General features: G+C 33.3%; 1 long non-coding RNA gene and 3 other non-coding genes across 4 annotated transcripts; 2 read left to right on the top strand and 2 right to left on the bottom strand.

The window, feature by feature from the left end:
* The first annotated feature begins 8,390 nt into the window (after positions 1-8,390).
* LOC145634084 (U2 spliceosomal RNA) lies at positions 8,391-8,587 on the top strand. The gene has a single exon (XR_014113369.1). It is a non-coding gene; the product is annotated as a U2 spliceosomal RNA (small nuclear RNA).
* A 5,363-nt stretch (positions 8,588-13,950) lies between these two features.
* Positions 13,951-15,122, bottom strand: LOC145631048 (uncharacterized). Its single transcript, XR_014112327.1, has 2 exons — positions 14,726-15,122; positions 13,951-14,158 (listed from the first exon to the last, which is right to left on the bottom strand). It is a non-coding gene; the product is annotated as an uncharacterized LOC145631048 (long non-coding RNA).
* Positions 15,123-16,310: 1,188 nt separating this feature from the next.
* Positions 16,311-16,471, top strand: LOC145634074 (U1 spliceosomal RNA). The gene has a single exon (XR_014113359.1). It is a non-coding gene; the product is annotated as a U1 spliceosomal RNA (small nuclear RNA).
* A 672-nt stretch (positions 16,472-17,143) lies between these two features.
* On the bottom strand, positions 17,144-17,260 carry LOC145633263 (U5 spliceosomal RNA). The gene has a single exon (XR_014112599.1). It is a non-coding gene; the product is annotated as a U5 spliceosomal RNA (small nuclear RNA).
* Positions 17,261-18,600: the final 1,340 nt, after the last annotated feature.

Here is an 18,600-nt window from a genome sequence, read left to right as displayed (position 1 = left end):
CTTATAGATAGATGCAGCAATCTCCGCCATGCATATACATAACACCATACGTACATGGGGAAGATGACATATATATTATACCTTCCTTTATGTAATTGACTTTTGTTTTCAAAACTTGCGTTTCTCCAAACTCAGTCAAAGTGGGGGCTTATGTAGACACCCATTTGTGTCTCCCCAAAACCAAACCCAGTGATGAGTACCTTTCGCGTCGAATCATAATCGAATGAAGCAAAAGTGTGGAAAGTTTAGTGTTGCGGATAGTTTTAATTTCTTTTCTCTTCTCTCTGTTTTTGAAAACTTATTGGGTCCAATAGTAGTGTAGTTTGGTTGGTCCATGATATGGGTCCAATAGTAGTGTAGTTGGATGCATGGGGCTTGACAAGAGCTTTCCAACGATATATTATAAGCCCAATAACGATGAATATTGAGGAAGTTATGGCCAATTTACTAAACTGGGCCCGGTTTGAGCCTTATATGCGGCCCAATGATCTAGGGGAGGGCCTAATATGATTTATCATTCCTAATGCAAGTAGGAATGGTTTTAGTCTTCTAGATTCTTCTATAAGGTTCTTTCCATTCCTAATTCAATTAGCATTGATAAATTGACTTTTGTTGACTTTTCAGAGTTTTAATTAAAATCAAAGAACATTTTTGAGGAAAAGATACTATTTTATCCTCCTGTACGGCAAAATTTATTTGATTTTAAAAAACGCGTCAAAAACAGGATTAGCACCTAACTCCAGGCATTGGCGCCTGGCGCTAAGCCTGGCGCCAACAGCCAGCGTTGGCGCTGGTTCTGTTTTTTGTGCGCCAATGCTCTGTTTTGTTAATTTTATCTTTTTGGCTGATTTTCTCTATAAATAACGTCGTAAAAACTCCGTTTTCATACACCTACAACCAGTTTTCAATTATAATCACCTACAACCAGTTTTCAATTCTCTCATTCTCTTTAATCATTCTTTCTCTCTCTCTCTTTTTCTAAACTAGCTTTTACATACAAAATTCCGCATTCGCAAGATCTAGAAACACCTAGCCATATTCGAAGTTGTCTTCGCCCTAGACGTGAAAGGTTTAATTTCTAAGGGTTTGGTCCCAAATCTCTCTTTCAATTATTTAATTTAATTGTTTTTTTTTATTATTATTTTCTTTGAAGTTACTAACGTGTGTATTTTTTTATTATAAAGAGGTACGAGGCATCAAAGTAAGTACTTTAATGGTTTTTATTGATGTTATGATGTAGAGATCATGTTTAGATTGTTATTATGATATTCCTAGTATCATGTCTAGGGTAGATTTAATGCTAAATATGACTGTTATGATGCCTTTTATTGTCTTCCTAATATTTATTCATGTTAGTATCATGTTAGGATTAAAGCTTTGATTTTTATTGCTTAGTGACATGCTATGGTTTGTTATTAATCTTGTTAGTATCATGCCTAGGATCTTGCTATTTTCATTATGCTTTAACATGATTATTATGATTATGATTGTTATAATTGTTATTATGATGATTATTGTTTGATTATTATTTTAATTATGATCATGATTATTTTATTTATAATTTAATAATTATTATGATTATTTTTATTTATTATGTTGCTTGATATATTTATTGTTATTGCTTGATCACGCCTTTTATGCATGTTTAAAGGGAATTGGTACTTGTAATCACGCTTAATAAGATATTTAATAATCTTGTTAGGGTTAATTTGATTATAATTTCAAGTGATCGCCAATAATAGTTTATTTGTGCATTAAATTCAACCAACATAGATAAACAGGTTTAGGGTTAACCTATTGATTGCATGTTAATCAAAAAGCGCACATGAATACGATCAGAATAAAGTAGAGGCCTAGTATTAGGGCAGGTTCAATCTCTTTTAGGTTGGATTTGTACCTTCATCCCCGAACCCTTATTTGGTTCAAGACCTTATGGAGTTGCCGATCTCTTGGATCGTTAAGGGGTGTAACCTTCACCCTGTGAATGGTTTACAAGTTCATAAAACTTGTTGGTGACTCTTTTGTTCTATCTTCTTTCCCTTTGGACGCCACCGTACTTTAGTGATCAACAGTGGAGTTCAAGCAAGGGGATTAACGCTTGAATTTATTCCCTACATTACGACTGCTAAAAACAGTCGCAACTAGCGACTGTTTGTAAAACGGTCGTAATCTGCGACGTTTTAGGCGGTCGCAACTAATTTATTTTTATTTTGAATTATTTTTCACATGTATTTTTTTAAAAAAGAATAATTCAAATATGCTTGCGACGATGTAAATGGTAAAAAACCGTCGCAATAATTTGCGACCGCCTCAAAAACAATCGTAAAATTGCGACTGCAAAATAAACGGTCGCGGATTTTTAGTTTTGTGACCGTTTAACTGACTTTCGTAGAAAAACGATCTCAATTTGACCAGATTTTAGTATTGTAGAAAGATAAAGAGTAATACATTTATTTTCACTCACTAATAATATTGTTTTTTACTCATTTAAAAAATATAACTTTACCAAATCATTTGGGACTAGAGCGTTGTTGTATGTTGTTAAAAAAATTCTTAATCAAAAAAGGATAAATATGTCTAATGTATCTTTCGTTAGCTCAAAAATATGTAAAAAAAAATTTACAATGGCCTGGATCTATCTTATCTATCTATACGACTATACTGTTTAGTAATGAGTTAAGCTAATAATTAGGGACTAAACTTTTTTAATTTTCACCTTTTGGGAAAAGATTAATTTTGTTAAGTATTGGGGCCCACTAATTATTTTAGGTTCTAATTTATCAAAGACGGTGTTTGGTTCGCATAATTTAGATATAAGGTATGGTTTAGAATGATTTAAACCCATACCTTATGTTTGTTTTATGATTTTAAGAGTTTCATCAAACCCATTATACCTCAAACCCCCAAGTTATGGGGTTTAGAAACCTAGGGGGGGGGGGGAGGTGGGTTTGACTCATTCTCATACTTAAAGGTATCATATTAAAGAAAACAATTGTATTCCATAATCATACCAAACATATGGTATTAAGAATCAAGTTCCAAACCCATATCATTATGGTTTTATTATTCTTGATTCCAACCCTATACCAGTTTGTGAACCAAACACTCCTTAGTGGTATGGGATCTCCCCTCAATGATCTTTTATTTTGTTCCTTTAAAAGTAATTAATTAATTAAATTGCAAATATTCTTTTTTCATAGTAATATTACACCTCAATCAAGTCATGCATATCTATCAAGTCAGTCAAGTCATGTATCAAACACAAATCATTCGACACATCAAAGTTCATTGTATAGTACTGTCAAAAACAAAAAAAAAAAAAAAAAGGTTCATTGTATATAGTTGACTGACAAGCTAAGATTATTGTTAGAATTTCATTAAAATGCAAAGTAAGAATAAATATTTGAAAAAAAAATAGCATTTTGAAATTCTTTAACTACATATATACATCTTTGGCTTCACCAATTCATACTCATCATGATTGCGTGCAGGACTGTAGGCTGAAAAACTTGATTCTTGGAGAGTAAGAAAAAAACTTTAAGTAAATTGGAGATGATATGAAGAAGGCTTGCTGCTATTTTTGGATGTTGGATACTACAGCATTTGGATGTTAGGTGTTGTTTTTAGTTATAGATTTTTGTATTGTATTTTGGTATTTTAGTTTTAGAAACAGAATTGAAATACAGAAGGCTATTTATTGAGGTTGACTATTTTTGTTTTTTTTTTTTTTTTTTTAGAGTTTTAAAGTTGATGTTCATGTTTTTATTTTGCTTTGGAATAACTGAAATTTTTTTTCTACTCCAAATCATGCTAAGGTTGGTTAGTAAGTTTTTTAGTTGGGTTAAATTGCTTGAGAATTAACCATAGGTCCCAAACAATGAAAGAAAAAAGTTCAAAGGTGAAAAGTAAAAAATAAAGTTTAATCGCTAATTGTTACCTTAACTCCTAAAGTAGTCACCGCAGTTATCTCGACCCTAAAATACACAGTCACATGCAAAACAAAAAAATTCCCCGCCAAATTTTTATTTTATTTTTTTTCTCCCTTAAAAATTAACATGATAAAAAAAAAAAAAAAAAGTTCATAAATACAAGCTTACAATAATTTATAAAAATATTTTAAATTACATACTTACCAAGAGTCTTATAAGGTAGACATTAAATGAATTCAAATTTCAAAATATATATATATGACCATACATTTTATTATATATATATATTTTTATTGCTTCATTTATACTAAATTCACTTTAATTGACTTCCATTATTACTAGTATACAATATATACACACGATTTTCATTCATATATGACCATACATTTTGATTTAAGATACTACTTGAATTCACATATATATTTCTCATCAATGAAAACTTCACAAATTTATAACTTGTCTATCTAAGTTATAGGCCTAGTTTGGCAAATGGTTGTTGGCGGTTGGCTGGTTTACTTGGCTTGTTTGACTAGCTGGAATGTTTGGCTGTTTATAATGGCTTTTGAAATTGGCTGTTTATAAAAGTGTTTGGTAAATTAATTGTTGGTTGTTGGCTGTTTATTAGATAATTTGTGGGCCAACAAGCCAAAAGCCAACAAAAAAGCTACTCAAAGCAGCTTTTTCATTTTGGCTTAATAGCCAACTTTTTCGCTGACTAAAAAGCCAATTACCAAACACATTTTTTGGCTGTTTGACCACCTAAAAAAGCCAAAAGCTAATCAAAAAGCCATTAAAAATCCAATTACCAAACATGGCCATAAATAAAAATTATTGTCAATTATTGGTTGCTTATTAAGTATAAACATTTCCTATTAATAATTGAGTTTCTAAACTGTAAAAATTGTAATATAATAACTTGTAAAAGGTTCTTTGCAATAATGGAGAAAGAATGAGAGAACAATACAAGGGGTCTTACTTATTTTAACAGTCCTCTTAGTTGTGATCTAATTAATCACATAAAAGGTCTTTTTATAACATAAGAAAACATTAATAAAACCGTACCCTAAATTATTCCCCAAGTATAAATTAAATAGCTTCCATAGAAGAAATATAATATAGTTTTAGGAAACATTCCATAAAATACGCTATGCTTCAAACTGGAACAAAAATGTCTCACTCGACCGGGCACTGAGATGCCATTCTAAGCACGTCCGTGCCCCATCCAAAAAGCCAATGCGGAAGCTTAAAATTTAGAAAGTCTGACCAGGCACGGACATCGGTAATAATAACGTTTTAGCTTCATCAATACTTCGTAAAATGGCCATGGATTACTTTTTGGTTAAATGTCTAATCAAAATTGGGCATATGCCTCGTCGTTAGAAAACTCTTGAAACGAGCTGTCACCTTTGACTTAAATCACCTCAATATCACTTATAGAATAAGAGTTGCATTCAAAGTAAGCCCTATTAGATTTTGATTCACAAATTATTTTTGATACCATTGTTTTATGCATGCAATTTCTACTACTTCCACTATTTAATTACACTTACCATTCAAAAATTTACACTATTTACACAATTCTCAATCTTTATCATCCTTGGGAGGCCCGGGTTTTTTTTTTTTTTTTTGTTCCCTTGGAGGGTTTTTCCCAGCCTTCATTGCTAGGTTTTTTCAATTTTTTTTGAAGGTAATTCTTCTCTCCTCTCCCTATTCTCTCCACCTCTACCATCTATTTTCCTCTTGGTCTCAGTTGTGAATCTTTGTAGGGGCCTCCACTGGTGTTCTTACCAGTGGTAAGCCCCAAAAACCTTTAAATTGCTTTCAATAAATAGTCTCATCCTTGAGATGATGATTTTTCTCTTGAGAATATTTTCTTTTTATGTTTCTATGGCAAGAGTCGAAGATTTAGGGTTTCGTAATCTCTACAAGAATCCAGGGGACAATATGAGTATTTTCACTCAAACGACTACGCAATAGTGGATTTCAAGCCGAATCAGTACGAACTCACATATTGTATTGCTTCAGATGAAGTTTTTATAAAGGCAATTGTTAATCAAATTTACGATGTATTTAGTTTTAAGGTGTGTACTTATGTTGGAATTCTTGATTTCTTAATAATTAATGTAAGTACCATTTGACGATACTTTATTAATAAACTAGGTTATTAATCCTGTGCGATGCACGATTTTAGCAATAAAATATTTGATCATATATATTACTCTGTAGAAGACATGATATTATATATTCTTATTAAATTCATAATTAAAATAAAATTTAAAAAAATGACAGGATTAGTGTTTAGTGGTTAATATAGGAGGAAAGAAGGAAAAATGAAAGAGCTACTATCAATTACGTAGTAATTTTTTTTCTCTATAAGAAAATTGTGTTGTTAGTCAATTTAGTAAAAAAAAATATTAAGTTTTTATGAAAATGTGTAATTAATTTAGCTTTTCCAAACATTAGCTTTATTTTTAAAGGGGGAAAAAAACTTAAAAAGGATGATGTCATAGATAGATAGATTCCATCTTCATGTCCAAAAAAAAAAACTTTATCATCCTTGGTTTACTTTGTGCGGAATCATAAGAGATTAGTCCCAATAATACACACACTCTTAACACTTGTTCAATAATCACTATCCAAAAAGGGTAAAAAAAAATCTGACATGGCCTTATTACATTTCACAAGTGAAAATGATTGTTTGGTGAGAGCTCGCTATCAATGGATTCATGTGAGACCGTCAATTATGTGTGGATCATGTATACACAACGTCTTCAATATTATGGCTCACCACAATAATTATTGAGAGCTATCAATGTGTTTGATGTGATTTAATTGAAGTGATTAGGTTTGAACACGAGGCTTTTTTTTTTTTTTTTTTTTTAATACGAGGCTAAACAAAGCAAATTTTAACTATAAGCATAGTAAATTATACTCCTATATTTGTTACTTATCCCTATAATATAATACTTCCTATGTTCTTTTTTTTACTTGACCTGTTTCTTTTATCACGCTTGTCAATGCAAAACTTTAACAGTCAATAATTTTAATTCTCCATAATTAAAAAATATAAAAAGTTATATATTATGATAGTACTTATTGAGACGAATTCAAAATGATTCAACATAAATATTTTTTCCTTACATATTATTAACAAAACACGATCAAATGAGGGGTAGTGAATAATGTAAAAGTCAAAGCGGGTCATGTAAAAAAGAACGAAGGATGTAATTCATATTTGTTTTAATTGATTGGGCAAAAACTCCACCATATTTGTCACCCAATTGATAATTTAGGCGTTGGGGTAAAGGATATATGCTCCCTTCATGTTTAAATAAATTAAACATTTTGACTTTTTACACTATTTATATCAAATTTACTTTGACTAATGTTCGTGGTTTATATAAATAAGAATAAATATAGTCAGGTAGATAATTGTTGGAATCATATCAATGAATAGTTTATTAATATTCAATTATTATAATTTTTATTTATTCATAAATATGATAAATAAAATTATTTGCAATCACAGTTTTGCATTGGCATATGTGTACAATGGAAACGTTTCATTTATTTAAACTCGGAGGGAATAAAAATCTCCTAAAATATAGATATTATCCCTTAAAATAATGAGTCCAAGAACAATGGATAATAATGGAGTAAAGCATAAATACAGTCCCTGAACTATTGTATAAGGATAAGTTTTAGTCCCTCTCAACTTTTTTGGAGCCTTTTAGTCCCTCCCCCACCTTGAAAGGGGTTTTCCAACCAAAAGTTTAGTGAGAAGAACTAATAATATGAATTAAAGGAGTAGGAGGAATGAGTTTAATTACATGGTTTTTTTATTTTTTTATTTTTAAAGTAAGAATATATGATTTTCCATCTTTAATATTTTTGAAGAAAAATAAAATTTTGACAAAAAATAAAGGAAGTTTTGTTTTTGTTTTTTTTTAAAAAAAATTATTAATGGGGTGTTTTTGGGAATTTTAAATAAAATTTTGAAGAAAAAAAAAATGAGTCATGATCCCTAAACTATTGATGACTCAACATCCCTAAACTATTTTGCTGACTCATATTCACTAAACTAATGCTTAGTCAACTTAGTCCCTAAACTTTTGGCTGGAAAACACCTTTCAAGGTGGGGGGGGGGGGGGGACTAAAATGCTCCAAAAAAGTTGAGAGTGACTAAAACTTACCCTTATACAATAGTTGAGGGACCGTATTTATGCTTTACTCGATAATAATGTGAAGTTACATTTCCAATTTCTTATTTCATAAAGAACTAGATTTCACAAAAGATGAAATTAAAGTAGCTAGTCTAATTGTCACTTAAGAGCACTAGATATCCAATTATGCATAAATTACAAATACAAAGCATTTCTCCCACATTGACCATTAATAAGAAACGATGGAGATGTCACTCAAGTTAGAGTACAAAATTCGGGTCAAGCAATGGATCAAAGCATACCTTTCTCGGCCTTTTGGCTAAGATCAAGTGTAGTATCTGTTCTTATCAGTTTAATATCTGATACGTGAGTCAATGACTCACAACGATATTAAATTTATTTTTTAAGGGGGAGGATCCATCACGGTAGCTTGCTATCGGGATCCTTAAGCGTCGCCTATGCGTTGCAATATAGCAATGGCCTGGCGCACCCTACCAAATTGAAACCAAATCTCTTGTTGATTTAGTCTGTTACAAAGAGTGATAACATGTATTTATAGTGAATAACTGAATATGATTGAAGTTCTTAATATGTTTAAATTTTTCCTGTTTGGTGGGACTAAGTTGTTTTCAGGGAAAACCAATTTCCCTTTTTACATTGTTTGATCCTTCATTTTATATGGCAATAATAAGAATGAAGTTTTCTTCAAGGTGAGATCAATTCAAAATTGATTCGTTAAGGACTCAAGGAGGCTATATAGTTTATGCCGTTAAAAAAAAGGCTATATAGTTTAGAAAACAACCTTTTTTTTTTTTCTAGCTGAGTTCATAAATAAGTGTGTTTCATGAATGACCTTCATAAATGAGATTTGCGGTTTTCACATTTGTAGATATCATGTACATAATATCATATAGTTTATCATCATATTCACTCTTATCATATAGTCTAGCATCATATTCACTCTTAATATAGTCTAGCATCATTCTATTTGATAAAGCGACTAATTTAAATCAATTGTTGTAGAATTGGGTTTCTATTGCTATAGGTCACATGCTCTGCTTGTGATATTTTCTCTGTTTTGTATTTTGTCTTTTTCTAGTCCCCTGTCCTTTTGTAATTGGTTGGTAATTTCTTGGTGTGTTGTCCTTGGTTAGAATCATCCTAGGGATTTGTAGAGCAACCATATATATATGATGCAGAGGGGTGAGCCCAGCTTTGTAACACAAAAAAATATCAGTGAAAATACTGATAAAATCAATGAAATTGAATGCAGCAAATCTGCTATAAAAACACCTTAAAGAATTTTTCTTTTCATGGTATCAGAGCCAGGTTACGCTCAAAATCAACGAAATTTTCTTTTTTTAGAACAAAATATTCAATCTTTGAAGTCTCATTATGCCTGAGAGTAATGAGAACGATGGAACCCAAACTGGAAATGCATATGCAGATCCATACTACTTGGCGAATTTTGACCATAGTAGTTCCAATCAACAGCTCGGTATCATCATTTTTAATGGTGAAAATTATCTGAACTAGACCAGAAGCATAAGAATGGCATTGGGATCAAGAAACAAGCTTGGTTACATCGATGGAAAGCTGAAGAAACCAAACCCAGGTCACGCTGATTATGGGAAATGGTATAGGAATGACAATGCTGTGAGGGGTTGGATACTTGCTTCCATGACAAATAGTCTTGCTGAGAGTCTAATTTATTTAGACACAGCTAAAGAACTCTGGGATGAAGTGAAGGAGAGATATGGGCAAACAAATGCTCTGCTTTTGTATCAGCTTAAGAAGGAGTTGAGTGATCTAAAGCAAGAAAATCAAGCTGTTGGGAATTTTTACTGCAAGCTGAAAAATTTATGGGATCACATATCTTCTATAGAAGGAATACCTGAGTGCACTTGTGGTGCAATGACTAAGTGTACCTGCAATATGATGAAGAAGCTAGCAGATGCAGAGTCTCTCAACAAACTGATTCAATTTCTGATGGCCTTGAATGAGGGATTTGAAAATATAAGAGGAAGCATTCTTGCTATGGAGCCACTGCCACCCGTGAATAGAGCATTTCATCTTGTGCAACAACAAGAGAAACAAAAGGAAATCACCGGAAATATGCAAAGTACCAGTGAAATGAGTGCAATGAATGTGAAGAAACAACCTGTCAACACTTGGCAGAAGATAGAGTCTAAGGAAGCAAAAATGAAGAAGAAGTGTGACTATTGTGGTATAAGGGGACACCTTAGAGAAGGATGCTTTCAGCTCAATGGATTTCCAGATTGGTTCAAAAATCCACCAAAAGGGAAAGGAAATCAGAAGACAACAGCAAGTGCAGGGAAAGAAAATGCAGAACATGCCGGTGAAACTCCTCTTGACAAGAACTTTGAGCAGGGTGAGTCAAGTGGAACTAAACCAGATGCTAATCTGATTTCCACTTTGGTGCAGGAGGTAATGAAAGCTATTAGTGACAAACAACACATGGCAAACTTTGCAGGTAATCTCTTAGCCTCAAATGTAGGGCATTACTTTCAAGTTTTTGATCTAGGAAGTTGGATTGTTGATTCTGGTGCATCGGACCAAATGGTAGGAAATAGGAATTTATTTCACACCATAAAACTCTTAGATTATCCAATAAAGGTAGGCCTTCCTGATGGTCAAGTGAAAAATGTGAAGGAAATAGGAACAATTAGATTGACTGCCAGAATTATGTTGAAAAACGTATTGTTACTTCCTGATTTCAAACACAACTTGATGTCAGTAAGTAAATTAATAGAGGACGATGTGTGTTTGGTAAATTTTAATAAAGATGGGTGTGTAATACAGGACCCTATCAGTAAGGAAGTGATTGCTCGAGGAAGAACAGAAGAAGGGCTTTACAGATTGAGTTTTGGGAAGAATGAAGTGAAGAATAGCTCAAGTAGTAGTGCTAGTAGTAGCAATAATGTAGTGAGTGATATGAAACAGAACTTGAGTATTTTACATGCTAGATTGGGACATGTATCTTTGTCTAAGATGAAACATTTGAGTTTTTGTGATTGTAAAAACTTAAGTGAATATTTTTGTGATACTTGTTGTGTTGCTAAACATCACAGAGTTCCTTTTAAACCAATTAATTCTATTTCTAGAAAAGTTTTTGAGCTGATTCATGTAGATTTGTGGGGACCTTATAAGGTCAAAAATATTACAGGTGCTTCTTATTTTCTGACTATAGTAGATGACTATAGCAGAGCTAGTTGGACACGCCTTATGTCCAAAAAGAACAGGTGAAAGGGATTTTGAATAATTTCTTAAACTTTGCTGAAAATCAGTATGGCAGCAAAGTAAAAATCGTGAGAAATGATAATGGGACAGAAATTTTTCAACAGGGATGTGGAAAAATCTTAGGAGAAAGAGGAATTCTACACCAAAGAAGTATAGCAGGTGTTCCACAGCAGAATGGAAGAGTAGAGAGAAAACATAGGTTTCTCTTAGAAACAGCAAGAGCCATCAGGCTTCATGCAGGTTTACCCAAGTATTTTTGGGGAGAATGTATTCTAGGAGCAACTTATCTCATTAATTTGCTTCCTAGTTCAGTGTTGGGATGGAAGACTCCCTTTGAGAAGTTGAACAAAAGGAAACCTCAATATGGACATCTAAGAGTCATTGGATGTTTGTGTTATGGGTTACCTACAATAAAGAAGGGTGACAAATTTGAAGAAAAGGGAATCAGATCAGCCCTACTTGGATACCCTTATGGACAGAAGGGATACAAGTTATTTGATCTTCAGAAAAGAAAAATATATGTGCAGAGATGTGAAGTTTCAAGAAGATATATTTCCCTTTCTTACTCAGAAAGGTAATGTATATCAGAATATGCAAAAGCAAGTGATAATTCCCCGGCTAGTTTCCGAAGTGGAGGAAGTAAGGATGGGTGAAAACTCGATACATCAAGAAAGTGTAGAGAGTTTGGATGTGTTGCAAACAGATGAGTCAACTACACCAGATCATGTTGAGCAAATCTCTGATGGTGTCCTCAATTCGACAGAAAGTATTGAGGATTCTACGGGAAGCACTCAAATCCAGAATACTGAAGATGAACCTCAAGGTGCATGTATTAGAAGATCAGAGAGGGAAAGAAAACTTTCAACTAAGTTGAAAGATTATGTATACAAGCTACCAGGAGTTCAGATTCAATCAGAGTCTCTTGCAATCCATACTGTGAAAGAAATGCAGAAGCACTCACCCGAGTATGTTGCTGGTATGAGAAATATGGTGAAGGTGGTAGAGCCAGAAAGATATGAGAAAGCTCAAGGACATCCGGGATGGGAAAATGCTATGAAAGAAGAACTTGATGCAATGGAAAGGAATGGAACCTGGAATCTGGTAGATCTACCTCAAGGAAAGAAGGCAATAGACTCAAAATGGGTTTATAAAGTGAAATGTGACAGATATGTAAATGTTGTTAGATTGAAGGCAAGAATAGTAGCAAGAGGTGACAAGCAAATTAAAGGGAAAGACTATCACCATACCTTTTCCCCTACAGTAAAACTCAGCACAGTTAGGATTTTGACTGCTCTTGCTACAATAAAAAACTGGAGCTTCAGCATTTGGACGTCAATAATGCTTTTTTGCATGGGTTTCTTGAATAAGAAATCTACATGAAGCCACCAAAGGGGTACGAGAAAGGTGAACCAGGGCAAGTTTGCAAGTTAGTGAGAAGTATCTATGGTCTCAAACAAGCTTCGAGAGCATGGAACTGTGCGCTGAAGAGTTTTCTCATAAGACATGGATATAAACAGTCTAAGAAGGACTATTCCATGTTCACAAAGGAACAAAATGGGAAACAAGCTATTATTTTAGCATATTTTGATGATTTGTTGATTACCGGAGACAACTTGGAAGAAATAGAAAGATTAAAAGCTAATTTAGACTCTGAGTTCACCATTAAGGATCTTGGAGAATTGAGATTCTTTATTGGAATTGAAGTAGACAGAAATGAACATGGTACTTTGTTGAATCAAAGAAAATACATACTTGATATACTCAAGAATGTTGGCATGGAAGATTGCAAGATAGCAAAATTCCTTTTTCCAAAAGGAATGAGGCTGTCTACTGAGACAGGAGAAATCCTTGCACACCCGGAGATTTACAGAAGAATTGTTGGGAAGTTGTTGTATTTAAATATTACCAGACCAGATATATCATATTCAGTACAACAACTATCCCAATTCATGCATTGCCCCAGAAAACCTCATTTACAAGTAGCATTACACGTGATCAGATACTTGAAAGGAACCATGGATTGGGGATTATATTATCCAAGAAATTCAGAATTGAAGATTGAAGGATATTCAGATGCAGATTGGGGAAGTTGTGCCTTTAGTGCACGATCTCTTACTAACTATTGCATTTTCATTGGACAGTGCCTTGTTTCCTAGAAGACAAAGAAGCAAAAGACTGTATCGAAATCATCCACAGAAGCTGAATACAGAAGTATGTCTCACACCACAAGTGAACTTGTGTGGGTGGATGATATTTTTGCAAAATCTTAGTGTCAGTGTTCACTACTACAAAATAGGCCAAAGAGACTCGTCCAAATAAGCTAAAGAGACTGCCTTAGAGGCGGTCTCTAGCTAAGCGGTCTCTTTGGCAAAGAGACTGCTTTTTAGGGGTGGTCTCTAGAATGAAAAAAGTGAGATTGCCTATTAAAGAAAAGCGGTCTCTAGAATAGAAAAAGTGAGACTGTGTATCAAAGAAAAGCGGTCTCTTTTTTGAGAAAAGAGAGACCGCTTATTGAAGTTAGGCAATCTCTTTTTTTATAAAAGATAGACCGCTTATAGAACTTAACCGGTCTTTCGTGTCATTTAAAAAAAAATAGCTTATTAAATTTAATATTTAAACTTCAAATTATAATTATTTAACGTTTTATACAAATATATGGTACATACAACAAATTACAAAACCCAATGTACAAAGTATAAAAAAAAAATCTATAAATCCTAATACGCATCTTCAGCTTGAGCTTCAAATATTCATATCGTGTTGGACAATGTGCTATGAATATGAACTGATCCATATGCTCATAAGCTGCAATTAAAAAAAATGAATTAGGCGAAAAACTTAAAGAACTAACCCAAAAAATTGTAAATAACAACTACCTTCGTCTCAAATCCAGAAAATAAAAAACATAGAAATTAACTTACCTTAGAAAAACTACTCATTTGCTGAAATCAAAACTCACTAATTAATAAGATAAATGGAAATAAATTGTACTGTGTAAGAGATACGACTTTCACTTTCAATTTACTCTTCCGTATAGACAATGTATGGTAATATAAAAGTATAAAACAACATTTTCAAGATGAGATCTAGTAATTTTTGAAACTATTATTGTGATTTTGAGATGGATTTTGAGATGGATTTTGATCTAATTTAAAAACTGTATGCGGTATCGAAAAGTATCAAAGAAAATGAAACTTTCAGTCCGCTCCATAAAATTACTACAAAATTCAAAATTCGAAATTTGAAATTTAGAACTATTCCTTAAATAAATTACACAAACAAAATTCAAAAAAATTACACACAAATATCAATTCGAAAATCAACCAAAATAATAATGATGATGAGAAGAGGAGAGGAGAGAGATAGACAAACCTTAGAAGCCAAAGAGAGAGTATTGAGTGTTCGGATCGGAGCAAGGGAACGACGAGCTAATTGCAGATGCTGCCGCCGCGAGGTGATGAAGAGGGAGGGCAGTGGAGTTGTTGACGGTGGTTTAGCTATGATGAGGAGAGAGAATGGATGAAGGTTAGAGGTGGTTGCATCACTTGCATCAAAATAGAAAGAGAAAATCAAGGGATTGAAGATACAAGAAAAAGAAGGTTAGAGGCTGGAAGCAGGAAGCTAAGCTAGGGTTTTAAGGAGGAGGGAGAATAAAAAAAATAAGAGTTCATATCTAATGGAGCAGGCTGGGGTAAAGGGAATTAGAGAGATACGATTTATAAGAAAAGAAAAAGGCAAGAGACCGCCTAACTTAATAAGCGGACTTAAGTTTTAGTTTCAAAGACCGTTTTTCTTTTATTTTATTTTATTTATTTTATTTAGGGAATCAAAGACCGGTTATTTAATAAAACAGGTCTCTCTTTTAATAATTTTTTACTAAAAAAATTAGGAGAGACCTGTTATCTTCAATAAAGGGTCTTAATTAATTTTTGACTCCTAAAACTACTACCAAAGAGACCCGTTATTTGTAACATTGGGTCTCCTAAATCACAGAGACCGGTTATTGAATAAAATGGTCTCTTAGTTTGGGTCTCTTTGACCATTTTTGTAGTAGTGGTTCCAAAACCAATTTTCTTACATTGTGACAACAAATCAGCTAAGCACATAGCTCAAAATCCCATCTTTCATCAAAGAACAAAGCACCTCAACATTAATTGTCATTATGTGAGGGAACATATTGAAGCAGGTTTTTTGGATACCATTCATGTTCAATCGAAATAGCAGCTTGCAGATCTCATGACAAAATCCTTAAGTCAGCAGCAACATAATTTTCTTTCAAGTTGGGACTTGTGACTGAACCCAAGCTCCAACTTGAGGGGGGGATGTAGAATTGGGTTTCTATTGCTATAGGTCACATGCTCTGCTTGTGATATTTTCTCTGTTTTGTATTTTGTCTTTTTCTAGTCCCCTGTCCTTTTGTAATTGGTTGGTAATTTCTTGGTGTGCTGTCCTAGGTTAGAATCATCCTAGGGATTTGTAGAGCAGCCATATATATATGATGTAGAGGGGTGAGCGCAGCTTTGTAACACAAAAAAATATCAGTGAAAATACTGATAAAAATCAATGAAATTGAATGTAACAAATCTGCTGTAAAAACACCTTAAAGAATTTTTCTTTTCAATTGTTGTGAATTAGTCTGATTTTAAAACCTTTTGAACTGGTTCGACAATTGATAAAAATTTGGTGATTACTTTGATCCTTGTCTGGATCAACCTTTACAAAAGAATCTTTGCTATAAGCTTAAATGGGTAAATCTTTTTCTCGATGCATCCTTTCGCATCGTTGCCTCGTACACTTATGATATAATCGTAAAGAACGAATTGAATCACTACTTTGATACGTATGTAGTATATGTATATTAATGTAGAAAGAATTTGATGATTCATCCTACACTGAGAAGGTACAAAAGTAATGAGAAGAATCCAGTATAAGAAGGAATTGAATGACATTGTAAAACTTACTTACCTGGACGGGGTCAATGGGCGATCAAGAAGGCTCATGGCCTAGGGTGATGGCTTCCATTGCACTTAGGAAGCGCATCAGCTTAAGATCTCCCCGAGTGGGAGAGTCTATGTCATAATTTGTGACAGTGGAGGCCTGCGTTCGCGCGGCCTCTATCTACTTCTATTCTTAAAATTGAAGCTACGTTTTTCTTATTGTCGAACAAAAATAAGATTTTGCTTAAAATTTTATTAGATGTCTTTGACCATAAAAACTTTTTAGATGTCAAATATGTATCAATCTTCTAATAGCTACAAAGGTGGGGTAATTTACTAGTTTACCTTCATTTTTTTAGTTGACATGTATTTTTTTAGGAAGTTTATTTAAGGTAGACATTTATTTTTAAAAAGTTTATTTTTAGTTGATATGTTTCCTTTTTGGGTAAGTTTTATACCTTATTTTTTTAGTATACCCCAATTGTTTTATCATTCTCCCTCCTCTCCTTAATATGTGTGCCTAAATAAACAATATTAAATGCGTCAATCAAATAAAAATGGATAAAGTATTTACTTATACTCCGCACCCTTCAAGTTATTCAGGTTAGAATTGCAACTATAACATAAAAAATTAAAAAAAAAAACTTTTAGAGATAAAGGAAGTACTTTATAAAAACTTAAATGATCAGATACCTAATTCAGCATTTACACGAGTCATACTAGATTTAAATGGACCAAAATTATCTAAATCACAACGAAGGACAAGTATAGCGATCATCTATTCACTTGAGGCACGAGGAAATTAACACATGAATTTCGTTCAGAGATCATCTATTCAAAACTAGATTTGCTGGGAGCTCTATAGATGAACTCCCTCCAAAAATAAACGTATGCCACTAAATGCAGCGAGCACACGGTATTCTTTAGTAAAAGGCGAAAGAATAGTTCGCTCTGTGGTCACTGCGTAGCTGCGTGAAGATTACATACATGAGGTGAACTTATTTATACGAGTTTTGTAGCTTCAATCATCAATCTAGTCCATGTGGGACTAATCTTCTTAGTTTTATTTTAATCAATTTTTTTTTCTATTTACTTATTAATGTATTTTGTAGCTAGTAGAGTAGTAGTAGTAGTTTTTCAGCTCTTAATCAACAACCATAACAAACCCCATAGGAGAGGGACACACATAGCAAGCTTACGCTATTGCTTTTCAGTCAATTACCGAAAATTGTCGATCTAATAGTTTGAATCTTAATTGATCCAAATCTTAAGCAGTAATAATTATATACATTAAAAATACGGTTTTTTCACCAAATGCCCTTAAACTTTTCAAAAATTCACCAAATACCCTCAAGTTTTTCAAAATTCACCAAATGCCACTGACGTTTGTTAATATTCACACCGTGACTTCTGGCATTAAAGTTTCGTTAGTAATAAAATTTAATGGAAAATTTGTCAAAAATAACACCACCTTTAAGCGGTCTTCCCCAAATAACACCAACTTTTGATTATTCCACAATAACACCACCTTTAATACACATCTGCCAAAAATAAAACATGACCGGTTGGTAACCTATTAAAAAGGTTACCTGTGACACGTGTCAAACTATTATTGGTCAATTTATTAAAAAAAACCTTAGAATTTCAAAAAAAAAATAAAAAACTTAAAATAAAAAAAATAAAAAATAAAAAACTAAAAGAAAATCCCTTCCACCACCGCCACCTGCCAGGCAGCCACCACTGCTGGCGCCTGAAACCCCTCCCCCGTGCACCCATCGATTTTCAGTTTTTAGCACCCACCGATTCTCCTTGCCGGTGCTTCCATTTCCCTTAAACTTGCGTTGCCCCTAAACCACCATAGCACAAAACCCCTACTCAAATAGCCATTGATTTTGGTTCTGATTTTTCAAGGGTTTGGTTCTGAAGATGTGCAGGAAGAAGAATTTGTTAATGGACTCTTAATGTTGATGGTTATGGTGATGATTTTGAGTCCAATTTAAATTAGTTGATGAAGAATTCTTGGAAGGCAATGAGGGATTGTGGTGGTTAGGTGGCGATGCAGGGGGTAGGGGAGGGGAAATGCCGGCAAGGGGAATTGGTGGTTCTGGGCGCTACAGGGGTGGGGGTGGAGGACAGGGAAGGGGTGTGGGGGCACCAGGGACGGAGGCTGGCTGGTGTCAATGGTGGTGGTTTTTCTTAGCTGCCATTAAGGGGAGGAGTTTTCCTTATTTTCATTTTTTTTTTTAAATTTCTAGATTTTTTTAAAGTTTTTTTAATTTATGTTTTTTTTTAAATTTTTTTTTTTAACCA

This window comes from Chenopodium album, chromosome 5 (assembly GCF_948465745.1).
Source record: "Chenopodium album chromosome 5, dcCheAlbu1.1, whole genome shotgun sequence".
NCBI lineage: Eukaryota > Viridiplantae > Streptophyta > Magnoliopsida > Caryophyllales > Amaranthaceae > Chenopodium > Chenopodium album.
This window is presented reverse-complemented; position numbering and strand designations above follow the sequence as displayed.